Here is a 13,985-nt window from a genome sequence, read left to right as displayed (position 1 = left end):
GTTTTTATATTCACTTTGACTAATGGGGTAAAAGTCACTGCACTATACCAAATAGTATATTTTGATTAATGAATTATTTTTAATGTCTGTATTTATGTTCTCTTAGAAGAGCTGGAAACTAATAACTCATCATAAAAAATGGAAAGGTCACTGAATTCATTTTGGAATTGCCTAGATTCTGATTATATATACATTTTAATTTGCAAATTAACAGTAAGGACCTTAATACATTTACAGGCCCCTATACAATTTGCAGAAGAAATGAATAGTTTTATACTGAACTGTATCCTAATGTGACAACACACTTTATTTTTTTGGTTGCTTTTTGTAAGGAAGAAAGCTTTAGGATGACCATTAGAGGATATTCAGACAACTCAGTATTTCACAGGCTATGGACAGTAAATTAGTAGACAGATTTCTTTCCTTATTTTTAAGTTAAAATTGATTGCATATAATGGGTATAGATACATATAGATAGCAGAATATAGATCCACTTAAAAAAATAAATACCCTTGTGATTAGAGAGAGATCTACCTGAGTACTGATTAATTACGCTTTTTTTTTTTTTTTTTTTTTTTAAACTACAAACAAACAACCTGTCCCATTAAAATCAAAACATAAACTTCTGGCCCAAAAGATGTCAGTAATAAAACTGCCTTTGTTTACAAGTAAAGCCCATGGTTAAGTGTTCTTTCAACTTTGAGTTAATTTTATGTTAGCATTAGCTCCACTCCTGATGTAGAATAGCACAATATTTTAGGAACATTTTTTTGTTTCAATATAAACTGAAAGTTTTCTTTATTATTTCTGTCAAACAGAAATAAAAATGTTCCAATACTGCAAGCTGCTTTAGAACTATAATTTTCACGAGCAAATTTAAACATCAGACTATAGCACTTCTCTACTATATTTCAGTTAGCTAATGTGTAGGCAAAATTTTAAAGAAATGTAGTGGAAAATTAATAATACAAGGTACCCCAACTAATCAGTAAATATATTCATATATTTTTTTAAATGTAATCCACCTTTAGACTGCATAACACATGACCTTTCTAAATAAATACTGAGGCCTGAGCTCCGTCTGTGTTGTTGCCATGTGGAAAGAGAAGTGAGATCCTCTGGAGAAGACTGACCCCAGGAGAGGATGTTTCAATTCTACCACAAATTCAACCAGCTCATTTCTCAGACTGGAATTTAAAAAGTATCAAATTGATGGAATGACATATGTATACTTAACAGCAAGAACTCTGTTGTCTTTGGTAACTAATATATGGAATTTTCATCTATGTATCTTACTTCCAAAGGAAGGATCAAAACCATCTTTCCCATAAAATCTTGAATAAGGTGAAATGGGATTTATTTTATTTTATTTTATATTTTGTTTTGTTTTGTTTTTATTTATTTTTCCAATTCAGGATGAAAACAAGTGGTAAAACCTTGACATTTTCACAAAACAGAATACTTGTTTTCCAGCCAGCCCTATTCAACAGTGAGGAATGTATCTCACTGATTCTATTTTTTCCATTTACCAGTAGATTTGTTTTGTTTTTTTTTCATACACAAAGCAAAACTTTTTCCATAGTATGTAGTATATTTTAGAGATTAGTCATAATTGTTTAACACTGTAGTGGAACACATCCAGATATTACAAAAAAAAAAGTGAATTCAAATAAACACATCAAAAAACTCTAAGATAAACCCAAATTAATGGAATCAACAAACAATCAAAAAGTTTCTTAACTTTTTAGTGATTTGAATTTATTTAGCTACAGATTCTCTTCTATATGTAAATGTAAAGGCTTCCTAAGCTAATGTCAATTTTTTATAAAATATGACTATGAGAAAGTTGCAGTTCAAAAAGTACTGTAATTTTATGTTGGATTTCAACTGTGAACTATTCTACTGAAGTCAGCAATGATTCGTCATGAAAGTGGGATAAAAATGCTTAAACTAAGATACGTTTTTAGATTAGAAAGGTCTATTGAGTTTCTGTGTGTCTTAAACATAAATTGTCTGCCAAAAAAATTTGCTTTGATGTTTTAGTCAACTACAAATATGTAGGGTCAAGAACTGCATAGAATCTCACTGTGGTTACCTGGGGACTTAGGGGATCATGACACACACTGCTGCTTGGCCACACATGTACAGCATGACTTTAATGAGCCTACCAAATGATACATCAGTATGGTTTTACACTGGACATTTTACATTCTCCTGCTCAGCCGGATCACTGATGCATTGGGTCACCTCAGATCTGAGCTTAATTAGGTCTGAGATTAATATGATCTAGTGGAGACCATCGAAACGAGTTCCATAGATAGTGGCAAGAGTCAACATCTCTTACTAAAACAGTAACGTCAATTCAGAAAGCAAACAACCCCTCAGAAAATCAGGAAGAAATACTAAGATTTGGCACCATTAAATTCCTAAGGACTACTCTCAATCAATAAATTCACAAAAAGTACACACCTCATTGGATTCTACACAGATTGCAAAACTAGCTATAATGTAAAAACAGGCAGACAGTCTGTCTCAATATTATTACAGGAAGGCTTGGTTAAATTAATAGCTTCTCATTGATTAAAAAATCTTGCATTTTACATGTTCTTAAGTTGGTTCCCACCATTACCTTTCAATAACAGAATATGAGTCTTTGGAGAAATGTGGTTATATTGAACTACTGTATTGAAGTACAAAGGTAGGCAAAATAAGTTGTTTACATTAGCCTATCATTGTTTCCTGTCATAAAGTTCTGTCCACCTGAAAGAGAAGAATGATACCATCAACATGTTCTAAGCATCTGCTTTTTTTTTTTTTTTTTTTTTCTTCTTTTTTAATATTCCTGGGCTGCTAGGAATAGGGTTATTTTAGAATGGTCACTGAGCATGACTTTACCAAATTCTTTCGTATCTCCAAGTGAGAAATCTTTGTGTCCATGCAGCATTTGCTATTGCATATGATTCTTATATTTTACTCATTCTTAATTACCTTATTAAATCCAGCTAACAACAAAACAAAGGTTGTGATCCACCAAAGTACTTTCCAAAACATCCTATGGACCCATGGTTTAAGAGTTTGATTGCACAGAGCTCTTTTCTGGTTTTTAATGGCAGTCATATTATGAATGCTCCATCAAAGAGTGTTCTGACACTTCCTACTCAGAAGTATTCAAGTGTGTTTCATTGGCATGTAATGTTGAAAGACTTTTCTCAACTCCACAGGAGCATCTAAGCTGAATTGCAGTACAAGCCCACGGCATATATATATGAAAAAGTGTAAGGTGTCATGATTAATTCTGCCTTGTTCTTTTGTGCTTGTGCAAACTCAGTCTGCACCGCAATTATTCTTATGGGTCAAGTGTCTGCCAGCCAAACAACAGAGGGATCAAATCTCCAAGTATGTCAATATGCTAAGACCCATATTTCAAGAACAATTTTGTTTCCTTTTTTTTAGTGCAACATGCATGTTGTCTTCTCTTTTCCCAGCAGAAGCTATGGCTCAAGCAGTATGTTGTTTGCTACATGGCAAACAAATGGAAGCTTCTTTAACTCCTGTGGTGTGGCTGAGGTTTTGGGCTGTGGAATGGAAGAGACAAGGAGGTTGATTTTATGGAGCAGGACAGATGAATGATTTTCATGTATCTAAGACAATGGAACATGATTTACAGTAATGCTTTCAAACAAATCCTGATTTCGGATGCTTTGGTTTTGAGGCCATTTTATTACTGTAGCAGATGAACTGGCTATCTGTGGTTTTGGTATTACCTCTGAAAAGAGACAGTAAGGTAGTAAACAAACTCAGAACCACTTCTGCTCCTCAGATTCCTTACCTGTGAGGTTTATGCAACTAGTCTTTGAAAATATAATCATCAACATCATCTAGAGATGGTCTGTTCTTTTGCCAGTGGAGCCTTGACTATAACAACTTCCAGTAGATGAATTTTCCATTGCAAGAAGAGTCCATGTGTTAATTGAGTCCATTTTGTTGTCTTACAACTGTGCTTTTGATACTTCATGTAATTTTGTACAAGTCTTCAGGGAAATACTGGATCCTTATATTGAGTTGCTATCTTATTTTCATTTGTTGACCGCAGTGGTGTGTAGACAGTGTTGAAATGAGATTTTCCTCTCCCATGAGGTTGAGCCCCTTCTACATTACAGGGCTTAAGTTGCGTGTCCTCTTCTGGCTATTCCCCTTGTTGGCAGGATGTTTGCAGACACCTCTCTTTTCCTTCCTCTGTTTTTAATTCATCAGAGCCCCTGCAGTGCAATGAAAAGATGTTGCTTGGTTGTCAATGAATTCTGTGGAAGTACCAAAGGGAAAGAATAAGCATCTATATTTGGAATAAATACAAACTATTATTAGACAGAGTTTTTGGAAGTAGTTGTAATTTATCTGCTATCAGGAGCAATAGAAAACCATATGGATGATAAAAAACATAACCAGGGAAAGGTCCTTCCTGTGTCTGTTGACAACTAATATGCACCAGGAGGGCAGTGCCATATGTTTGCATGTACGTTACCCCAGGGGGCAGTGACATATGTTCACACGTATGTCATCCCTCTGGCCTGCTGTTATAAGGCTGTTTCCCAAGGGGCATGCTCCCTTGAAAAACAGAAACCAAACCCACAAATGTGAGTTGCCTACATTTTCTTTGTCAGCAGATTCTCTCAGACCAACGCTGCATTGGACAGCAGTCAGAACAGCTGCCCCAAAACAACAAAGGTTTCTGTAGCCCTCTCTGGTATGCTTTGAAATCAGTGAATGGCAAAGAAGGAAAATACAGTCCCTTTGCTACAACAGTCATACCTATTGAAATATTAGAACAGCCCCAAACCCTCAGGATGGTAAAGACCTACTCTTCCCAAAATATTTTGTTGGCAATCCTCTTCAGTTCCTTATGGACTGGACCCAGTTTCATATAACATAGTAAGTACTTCTTAGTAAGATAAAAAAGTTTGACTATAGAGGAGTGCCAAAGTGAGAGCAAAACAAAAAGTGTTGTTCATGATAATTTCTTCTGTAGTTTTTGTGGGTTAGAGATGAACAATGCTATTAGATTATCTTGACCATTCCCCTGTCAGTGCAAAATTATTTCTTGCAATGTAATTTCTAGTGTTTTGTTCATTCCATTTAGTACTAATCCAAGCAGATAGCCTTTCTGTTGTATCTCTTGGGAGACCATTTATCCTTCAATCCACTTATTCCACTATTAGGTAGATTTTCTGAAATTTGCAGTGTATTTTTCTTTGCTTAATTTCCTTCCTCTCTTTAATTATCCCTTTTGGTGCAAATGTGGCTCATCTTTATATATTTGTCCTCTCAGAGGTCATCGAGTCTAGTGCACAGAGAAGGAATGCAAACTGCAGTGTGAAATTTGCTTCTAGAAAAGGGTAACCAATGTGACATATTGTGTGCTCTCATATGACTTGTGACTACCGAACATTTTGGATGGCATTATGGGTGTGTATCTGTTTAACTAAGTCTTATTTGGTCTAGGTCTGTTACATTATTTAGACTTGACTGCTAGCAACCTTTCCAAGGGCTCTCTGTGAAAGTTCTAATAGGAGCATACAAAGCTGCCTCCCAGTTTTACAAGGCAAATCTCTAAGTGGGGAAAAATGGTGAGAATCTTGTTTACTTGAGAGCAGCTCTGGGTTAGCTGAACAAAAGTTGTCCCCTTTTTCTGAACAGATGCCAAGTCCAGTACTTCAACATCCGACAGACTTTATTTTCCATGATGCATAGCTGATGAAGCTATGCTTACCCTGAATTTTTGTAAAGATTTAGGTATTCACTAGTGTCTTGTATGAAAGGGCTCTGATTTTGGCTTGTCTCCTGCCATTTCTATTCCTTTTCTACCTTGTCACTGTCTTAGTGTTCTGAAAGCAGAATTACTCTTTTCCTGCACGGTAATTTCACCTCCTCCAGTGTCTGGAAGCTTCTCTGTGCTTTAAGCAGCTGTGTTTATAGCTCCAGAACCTCTCAGACAAACTCAGCAGGAAGCTCAGAAAAAGGCAGACAGCTCAGGCAGATCCAGGGCATCATCAGAAGTTGTTCTCTGGGAAAAGAAAAGCAAACTGAGTGGGAGTAAGTCATGGAGAGGAAAGAGAAACCATGATGGGTTAGGTGGAGAGATTCCCTCTTTCTGAAGGAATAACAGGGTCTGCTCAGGATAGAAACTTCTGGTTTAGAGGATATGGAAGACAAGAGAGAGTCACAAAGTAGAGATGGGGCTCTGTGTCTTGAGGAGAGAGTTAGAGACTGCTGTGAGAAGCAATGATGAAACAGCTCTGGCATCAGAGATGGCAGAAACAATAAGTTCCCAAGGATCAAAGGCTACTATGCAGTTTGCTGCTAATCAAAAACCCACCAAGTAGACTAAAATCAGAATGAAAAGGACTCTCCATGCGGGAACAAAGTAATCAGGAAGAGATTTTGTCAGGGATTTCTTTATAAAGCTTTTTCTATTTCTGTCTTTCCTAGTCAGCCTGAGTTTTTCACTACTTTTTTTTTTCTTTTTTAAAAAAAAAAAAGTATTCTCACTTATATTAACAGAAAAATCCAGATTTTTGAAGTTGCACGTTTTTAGTTTTCCATGAGAATGTCACTTTACAAGAAAGATCTTGAGCTCCAAATCTAAAGAGTTCTAATGCTAGCACCAACAAAACAGCCCTGTTCAGTGGTGTTTTTTTTTTTTTTTTTTTTTTAGTTTTGTTCAGTGTCATATGGTAAAAGTGAAATTGGTACTTGGATTTTATAATCGTCATGTAGTTATGATCACATTATCTATCCTAACAAAGTAATATATAACTTTCATGAAGCATAATTCTTCCTCTTGCAAAGGATGAGCAATGTAAATTGGTCATTAACTTAAATGCAGCACCATTTTACACCAGCTAGTTACTACCCTGCCAGGATACTTTTGGTTCTCACTCTTGTATTTGTAAAAGTTCACCCAGTTGTCTGGCTGTAAGTCATCCACATAAGATTTAACTCAAAATACTGACAAAGTTCTTGGGGTTAAAAATTTTCAAACAAATTTAAGGAATAATTTCAAAAAAAAAATAGACAAAGCTGTAATTAGATCATGGATATTCTACAACAGGAAGAAAACTCTGAACTTGGATTAATTATTTATTCAAAGCAGTTTGCTTTATGAAATAAAGTAGGTCAGAAGTAAGGATACAAAATAGGAAAAAGTAGATACTGGATATGGAGATAAACCCAAAGAAAGATAGGAAGCACACCATTGTTCATGGAAATGGTCATGAGGGAGTACAAATTGGACAGGAATAAACAACTAGATGTTTAAGGTTTTCAGTGCTGTGACCAAAGACAATAATCTAAAAAGCCACAAAAAGATTTTTTTTTTGTTGTTGTTTAAAGAGAAGTTCAAAAGTTCTGAGGAAAAATAAGAGAAAGTCTAAGATAACTCTGAAGAAGATGACAGTCATATTAGCAGTCATGCAAAACAATTACGATAACTGTGTCAATCTGCCCAGTAGTATTCTGAGATATTAAACATATACAGAGTTTAACTAACATACCTTTCTGCCAGTGATGGATCGCACCTTCTTTTATGCTGACCAGAGAATTGGTTATGAATGTCATAATCAAGTTACTCTCTGAGGTATTCCCCTTGTTATCCATGTTATTACAATTTTCAGAGACTTGGATTTTAAATATATATTGCCCTTTTAGATTCTCATTTGGGTGTATATGTTCCAAACAAATGGTAAATACTGATATTCCAAAGTACTTTTTTTTTGTGAATGTGTGCTATGAACAGAGTATTGGAATTTATTAATGTTACAGACTAGTCACTAGAATATCATTTCAGCTTCCACTGTGCTTGCACTTCGTAGAATCATAGAATGGCTTGGGTTGAAGGGACTTTAAAGATCATCTAGTCCCAACCACTGTTCCATGGGCAGGGATGCCACCCACTAGACCAGATTGCTCAGGGCCTCATCTAACCTGGTCTTGAACACCTCCAGAGATGGAGCATCAACAACCTATGTGGGCGACCTGTTCCAGCCTCACCACCCTTTGAGTGAAGAATTTCCCCCTAACATCTAATCTAAATCTCCCCTCTCTCGGTTTAAAACTATTCCTTCTTGTCTTATAATTGTCTGAGCAAAAAGTTGCTCTCCATCTTTTTTATAAGCCCCCTTTAAGTATTGAAATTCTACAAGGAGTTCTCCCCAGAGCCTTCTCTTCTTCAGACTGAACTTTGACTGCTCTCTCAGTCTTTCTTCATAGGAGAGGTAACTCCAACCCTCTGATCGTCTTTGTGACCCTCCTCTGGACTTTCTCCAACAGATCCTTCTTGAGCTGGGGGGACCCAGACCTGGATTCAGTACGTTAAGTGGGGCCTCATGAGGGCAGAGCAGAGGGGGACAATCACCTCCCTCGGCCTGCTAACTACTCATCTGTTGACGCAGCCCAGGATGCAGTTGGCCTTCTGGACTGCAAGCATGCACAGTTGGCTCATGTCAAGCTTTTTGTACACCAGAACCTCCAAGTCCTTCTCTGCAGGGCTGCTTTCAACAAATTCTTCACCCAGTCTGTACTCATTTGGGATTGTTCCAACCTAGGTGCAGCACCTTGCACTTGGACTTGTGGAACCTCATCAGGCATTAGGTTCACATGGACCACTCTTTTCTGTCTTGTCCAGGTCCCTTTGAATGGCATTCCTTCCTTCTGTTGTATTGACTGCACCACTTCCTTCTTTTGCTCCTGTAGATTTAAACTATGATGGGCAGAAGGCAAAAATGCACCCCTTAGAACAAATAATATCCTAAAGCTTTGTTGTTTACATCAAATTCTAAGTTGAGCTTCTTGGATATCTTCATTGGTTTTGTTTGTTTGTTTGTTTGTTCATTTGTTTTGTGTTTTGTTGACGTTGTTGTTTTGATTTTGTTTGTTTTTGTTTTGTTTTTGTCTCAACTCTGAATCACAGTACCAGACCACCCTGGCTTCATAAACCAGAGAGAATTAAATCCCATTCATCTCTGCAATTCACATAATCCATGCTTCAGTAAGTTCATGCTTACTAAAAGCGAGCTAGGTTAGTTCTGACTTTGGCCAGCTTAGAAAGAGACTGTCCTTGTGATATCATGACTATGTTATCAAGTATTTGAATGTCAGTTTCATTTATGAATCTTGGGACCTTTCAGATTTGCTGAGAAAGTAGATTTTCCATGGCACCCTTGTGTTGCGAAATCCAGACTAAGATACAACCTGGGAATGCAGAAGTGATGCATTGCAGTAGTATAAACGGAATGGTATTTTGTTGTCCCATGGGGCAGTAGTAGTTATCTGGAGCAGGAGAGGAGACAGGGTAGAGATTTGTAGTGAAGAGAAGCAGCCTGAACCCCTGGGTTTGCTTCTTCTCCTGGGGCTGAGAAGAGGCAACAGGAGCTCTTGTAAGGGCTGGTTCCCTTTCCAGACAGCAGTCACTGACGAGATGTCTTTTTTTCTGTTCCTCTTGGATATCATTTAACCTCTATCTGCATTGAACTTTTTCATTTATTTCTCCCACTGTCACTTTTTGCCATAATGTCCTTCCTCAGTTCTTCACATGCTTTTGTACGTATTAACAATATGCTTGCATTATCAATATATATGGTCAACTCACCATGATTTGGGTATATTTAGGAAATGGCAAGAACTCTGCAAGCATACTGTCATTTAGAAAAAGGTTCTAGAGATATCACAAAGCACCTGGGCTTGATCAGATTTCCACAGCATTTTACTGACTGTGCTCTATCTAGATGTATTTTTCTTGCTTCTATTGTCACAAAAGCAATAATCCTGTGTGAGCCTCGTATTTGTTCTTCACAAACTCTCTCTTAATTTGACAAAAAAAAAAAAAAAGTATTTTACTGTACTTTGTTTCACGCACACAATTATCTCCTGATACTATCTCCATGGAGATCTTAGTTCAACACATAATCTGAATATTTGTTTGCAAATATTCCTGCAGTTCTCCAGAACACTGGGTTATCCAGAATCCTGTATATTTTCATATCATAGTTTGTTTGTTTTTTTTTTTAATCTGAGTTCTGACTCCGTGCAACAAAGTTGGTGTCTTGAATGAATGTTCTTCTCTAAATTGTAAACTGTGACCTCTTTGACATTTCTCCAGAGTTTACATCATCCTTTGAATAAAATGGCAGGCTCAGAGCCCTAGGACATATCCATAGTCCCTGCTGTTTTTTGTATTTTTGTATTTATTGGGCTTTTTTAAAATAATTTGGTGGAATTGGTAGCTCTCTTATTTTTCTGAGAGTGTAAGATTGTTTTATCTTGCTTCTCTTTGCATCAAGGGAGCATGGTTTATAGTTATAATGATGGAAGTGGCAATTAGTGCTGCTGAGCTGTAGTGTCAGGTTTTGGACAGAGCAGCTGAACTTAATAAATTATGGTCACAGGGAGACAGGAGCAGTAGAGGGGGGAAGGAAGGCCTCAGAATCTGCCTAAGCAGCACATGAACTGGTAGTGTAGTGCATTACATCTCTATTCAATAAATGTCCATTTCAGTCTCTTTTTGCAGTCAAGTGTGAAGAAGAAACATCATCTGTAATTAATAACAGTAAAAAAAATCCGTATGAATACAGGCCAGCACAAGGAATGAAGCAGTTGCAAATAAAAAGAGTGGAAAAGAGAATAAAAAGTACTTCAAAATAGTGAAGGAGACTCAGACAACCAGCCTGTGAGGTGGACAGAAGCCTCCAACACAAAGCTTTGGGAGAAAACATCTGATCTAAAAGTCTTTTTAAGACCAAGTCATATTTAATGAAGGTTAAAATATATCATCACACAGTTTATTCTATGTCTACAGTGTGTCTGCAAGGTAAGGTGCAAATCACCTCCTCCATGCATTTGTCCATTTCTGCAGCCAGGATTGTCAATATGTGAGCATGTGTGGCTGAAAAAATACAGAAACTTGTCCTTGTGTGTGTTCACAGGAGCATGTCTTAGTTGTAGTTGTTTATATTCCAGTTGTATACAATGTGTAGCAAACGCTGTGCAAGTAATTAGCAAGAAGAGGCTTTGGAACACAAAGACTACTGTCTCCATAAGCAATAATCACAAATAAAAAAAAAAAAAAAGCACAACCACCAAAAAAAAACCACCACCCACAACCACCAAACCAGTCAAAATATGGACCAATCCCTTGCCATTGATTACATTTCTGCTTGTTTTAGAGTTGTAACTATTCCTAGTGTTTTCTTAGTCTTAACTGGTTATGTTGATATATATTTGGCCTAAATTTCAGAATTAGGCTTTGCATCAACATATGAACTCCTGCTGTTGTGTTCAAAGCAGTAAATATTATCTCAGTTCCAAATACTACTAAATACTAGTTTCTTAACAAAAAATATTAGCTCAATTTGAGAGGACACCTATTAAAGATGGACTTTCTGGAAAAAGGACAGTAAAATATGGCCTTAAAAGACAGCTCACCAGAAAACTGAGAAAAGTGATGCATGAGTCAAAAGGGAATATATCTAAGACTAAAACTACCTAAGACTTTAGGGATCTGTATGTGCTCTTCTCCATTCTTTGTGCCTGCTTATCTTTTCTAAGTTTAACGTACTAACAAATTAAACAAAGCCAGAGTACAAGCTCAACTCTGACACTTTATTTATCACATTGCTTAATAATTAGCACACTTATTGGCATGATATTGGCACAATACTGCTTGTAGAATTAGAGTTCCCAACCAAGGACTCAGGTCTCAACAGATGGGCTGAGTGTAGCGTCTCTCCTCCAAGGAGCATGGAACAAAGCTGGGTGGGCATCAGTCATGCCATGCCACATGGTCTCTGGGCCAGGGAAAATAGGCTTTGTCCCAATGTATTTATTAGTACAGATGTAATCTTTATAGCCTCCGTCCTTGTGATATCTTACAGACTAAAACTGTTTATCCTTTCTGTAGTCCTTCAGGGAATAAGGGGAAATGCATTGTCCTCACACTAGCAGCTGGGGAGGAAACACAGAGCTACTATCTGGTAGAAAAAAAATAAAAATGCAGAAACAGTGGTGAAGCTCCAAAAGGCAAGATTTTTCATAAGGCTATGCCAAAATAGTATTTTCTGCCTCTATTATTAATGCTGGCAAGTAAATTAGAATTCAGTTTCGGAAAAATGTTGGGTTTGTTAGTTTAGTAAAAAAAACAAAAATCAGCTAGAACTCTTTCACACACAGAAAGGGTAACAGACTTAGCTTCTGAATGAACTGTAACCCATGATCATGATATAGCATGTTTATAGGAAACCCAGGTTCAATTTCTCTTCTGACCAAAAATTCAATAACTCAGTTACAAAGTGGGCCTCTGAGGTGCCTTAAGGATGGCTGAGAGGGGGATTTAAATTTGCTGCTGATCAGTCTCCACCATCCAAGATTTTATCCAAATATTACAATTGTCTGTTAAATATTCCAGCTTTTGAAAAATCATTACTTTCTGATGGGGGGGGGGGGGGGGGAGGGTGTGAGTGTGAAGTCTTTGTTCAGTTTTGTTCATTACAACAAGACTGATTTAAGTTTTATGATTTGTACTGAATGCAAGAGTGTGCTAAATCAGCTGACTGAATCAAAACTTGAGTGAGCCAGCAAAAGAGAAGTACTTTGATCTGGCTTGAAAAGTGCTTTTCTTGTACACAGGGTGTCTAGCAAAAGTGATCTGTTTTGAATGTCTACTTTGATGAATTGCTGTCTAAAATGTATCCCAAGAAGTTGCAGTCATTTTGCTTCTATTCCCTTGTTCAATATTTTAAGACACGCACATAGACTTCCACAGTGCAGGATGAATATTGCTCCCTTTACACGACTGACATGGTCTTAATATATTTGCTGTAGGGACTTTTTGCATGACTTCACTAGTAACACAGTATTTCAGGTTTCATTCTATCAGCTAGCTCAGCAAGAATGTCAGTGACTTTCACGTTGTTACAGTTCCCTGTAAACATAATAATTATCAAAATTATATTGTCTTTTAATCACTTAACAAACAGTACTTTTGAAAAGAAATAGTCTGACATAAGAAAGCATAAATGCTAGCAGACTGAGTCATGAGTCTCCCATGCTTTCATATGCGGCTTCTGGCACTTTAAAACCAGAGAGTGAGAAAACTGGAACGAGGAAGAAATGTCTCAGTGTATATGATCTAGCTTGAACTTTCCGTATAAATGTTCTATTGTCATTACTCTGCACATAGTTTCGCCTGTGGGTAGTAGCAATACATACATGCAAAGCACTGATATTGTTATCTATCTGTCTAATGCTGTAGAAGCCTACTACACAGTTTGGTTGCCAGTGGCCCATTTTACTTACACAGTTACTCCACAGTGTTTCCTGTCAAGTAAATATTTGCATTTTTATGTGCTTTCTATGGAAAATTATGTCATCACATTCTTCTCTTTTATTTTGTTTAGGTCTTGGTCTTGCACTCACATTAGCACTTCATGTTGTCCAACACACAACTAAAGGATTTCAGCTCCTTCCTAATGTGTAACTTAGTTCTTTTTAGGTAAAGTTAGCAGGCACTCTTCTTCTGATTCAAAAAGACTTGAGCAGTGACTATCTAATCTACTGTATTTATTTATTTTATTTATTTTTTTAAAGCCACTTTAAAGAAACTCCAGACAAGTATGAGACGATGGAAGTTCTCTAATTCTAAACTAATTCTGAAGCATTTTGTTTTTATTTGTTAGTAAATATTTCATCTTGCTTTAATAAAATATTAAATATTGTTATTATTTTTAAGGGCTGTTCAAAATTTAGGAGGTAGTAATTTAGTGAGTTAGACTGTTAAAATCTGGGGAGCAGACACTGTCTTTCTTTATATCTTCAAGCCCCTAAAAGTTACCATATGCAGATTTCCTATTTCCCTCTATTTGAGCATATATTAGCAATTCCTAACATAATCTATTGGATTTATTCAGACAGTTCACAGAGAGTTGTTTTTATAATGA

The 13,985-nt window shown here is 36.7% G+C and overlaps 1 protein-coding gene across 3 annotated transcripts in view; it reads left to right on the top strand.

Moving 5' to 3' along the window:
- Positions 1-13,985, top strand: part of LOC310894699 (uncharacterized protein) — a 364,639-nt gene that overhangs the window by 337,365 nt on the left and 13,289 nt on the right. The gene's annotated exons all lie outside the window — the stretch shown is intronic.

The sequence above is a fragment of the Anser anser genome, assembly GCF_964211835.1.
Source record: "Anser anser genome assembly, chromosome: 2".
NCBI classification, from domain to species: Eukaryota; Metazoa; Chordata; class Aves; order Anseriformes; family Anatidae; genus Anser; species Anser anser.
The sequence above is the reverse complement of the archived record's forward strand: the minus strand, read 5'-3'. Positions and strand labels throughout refer to the sequence as shown.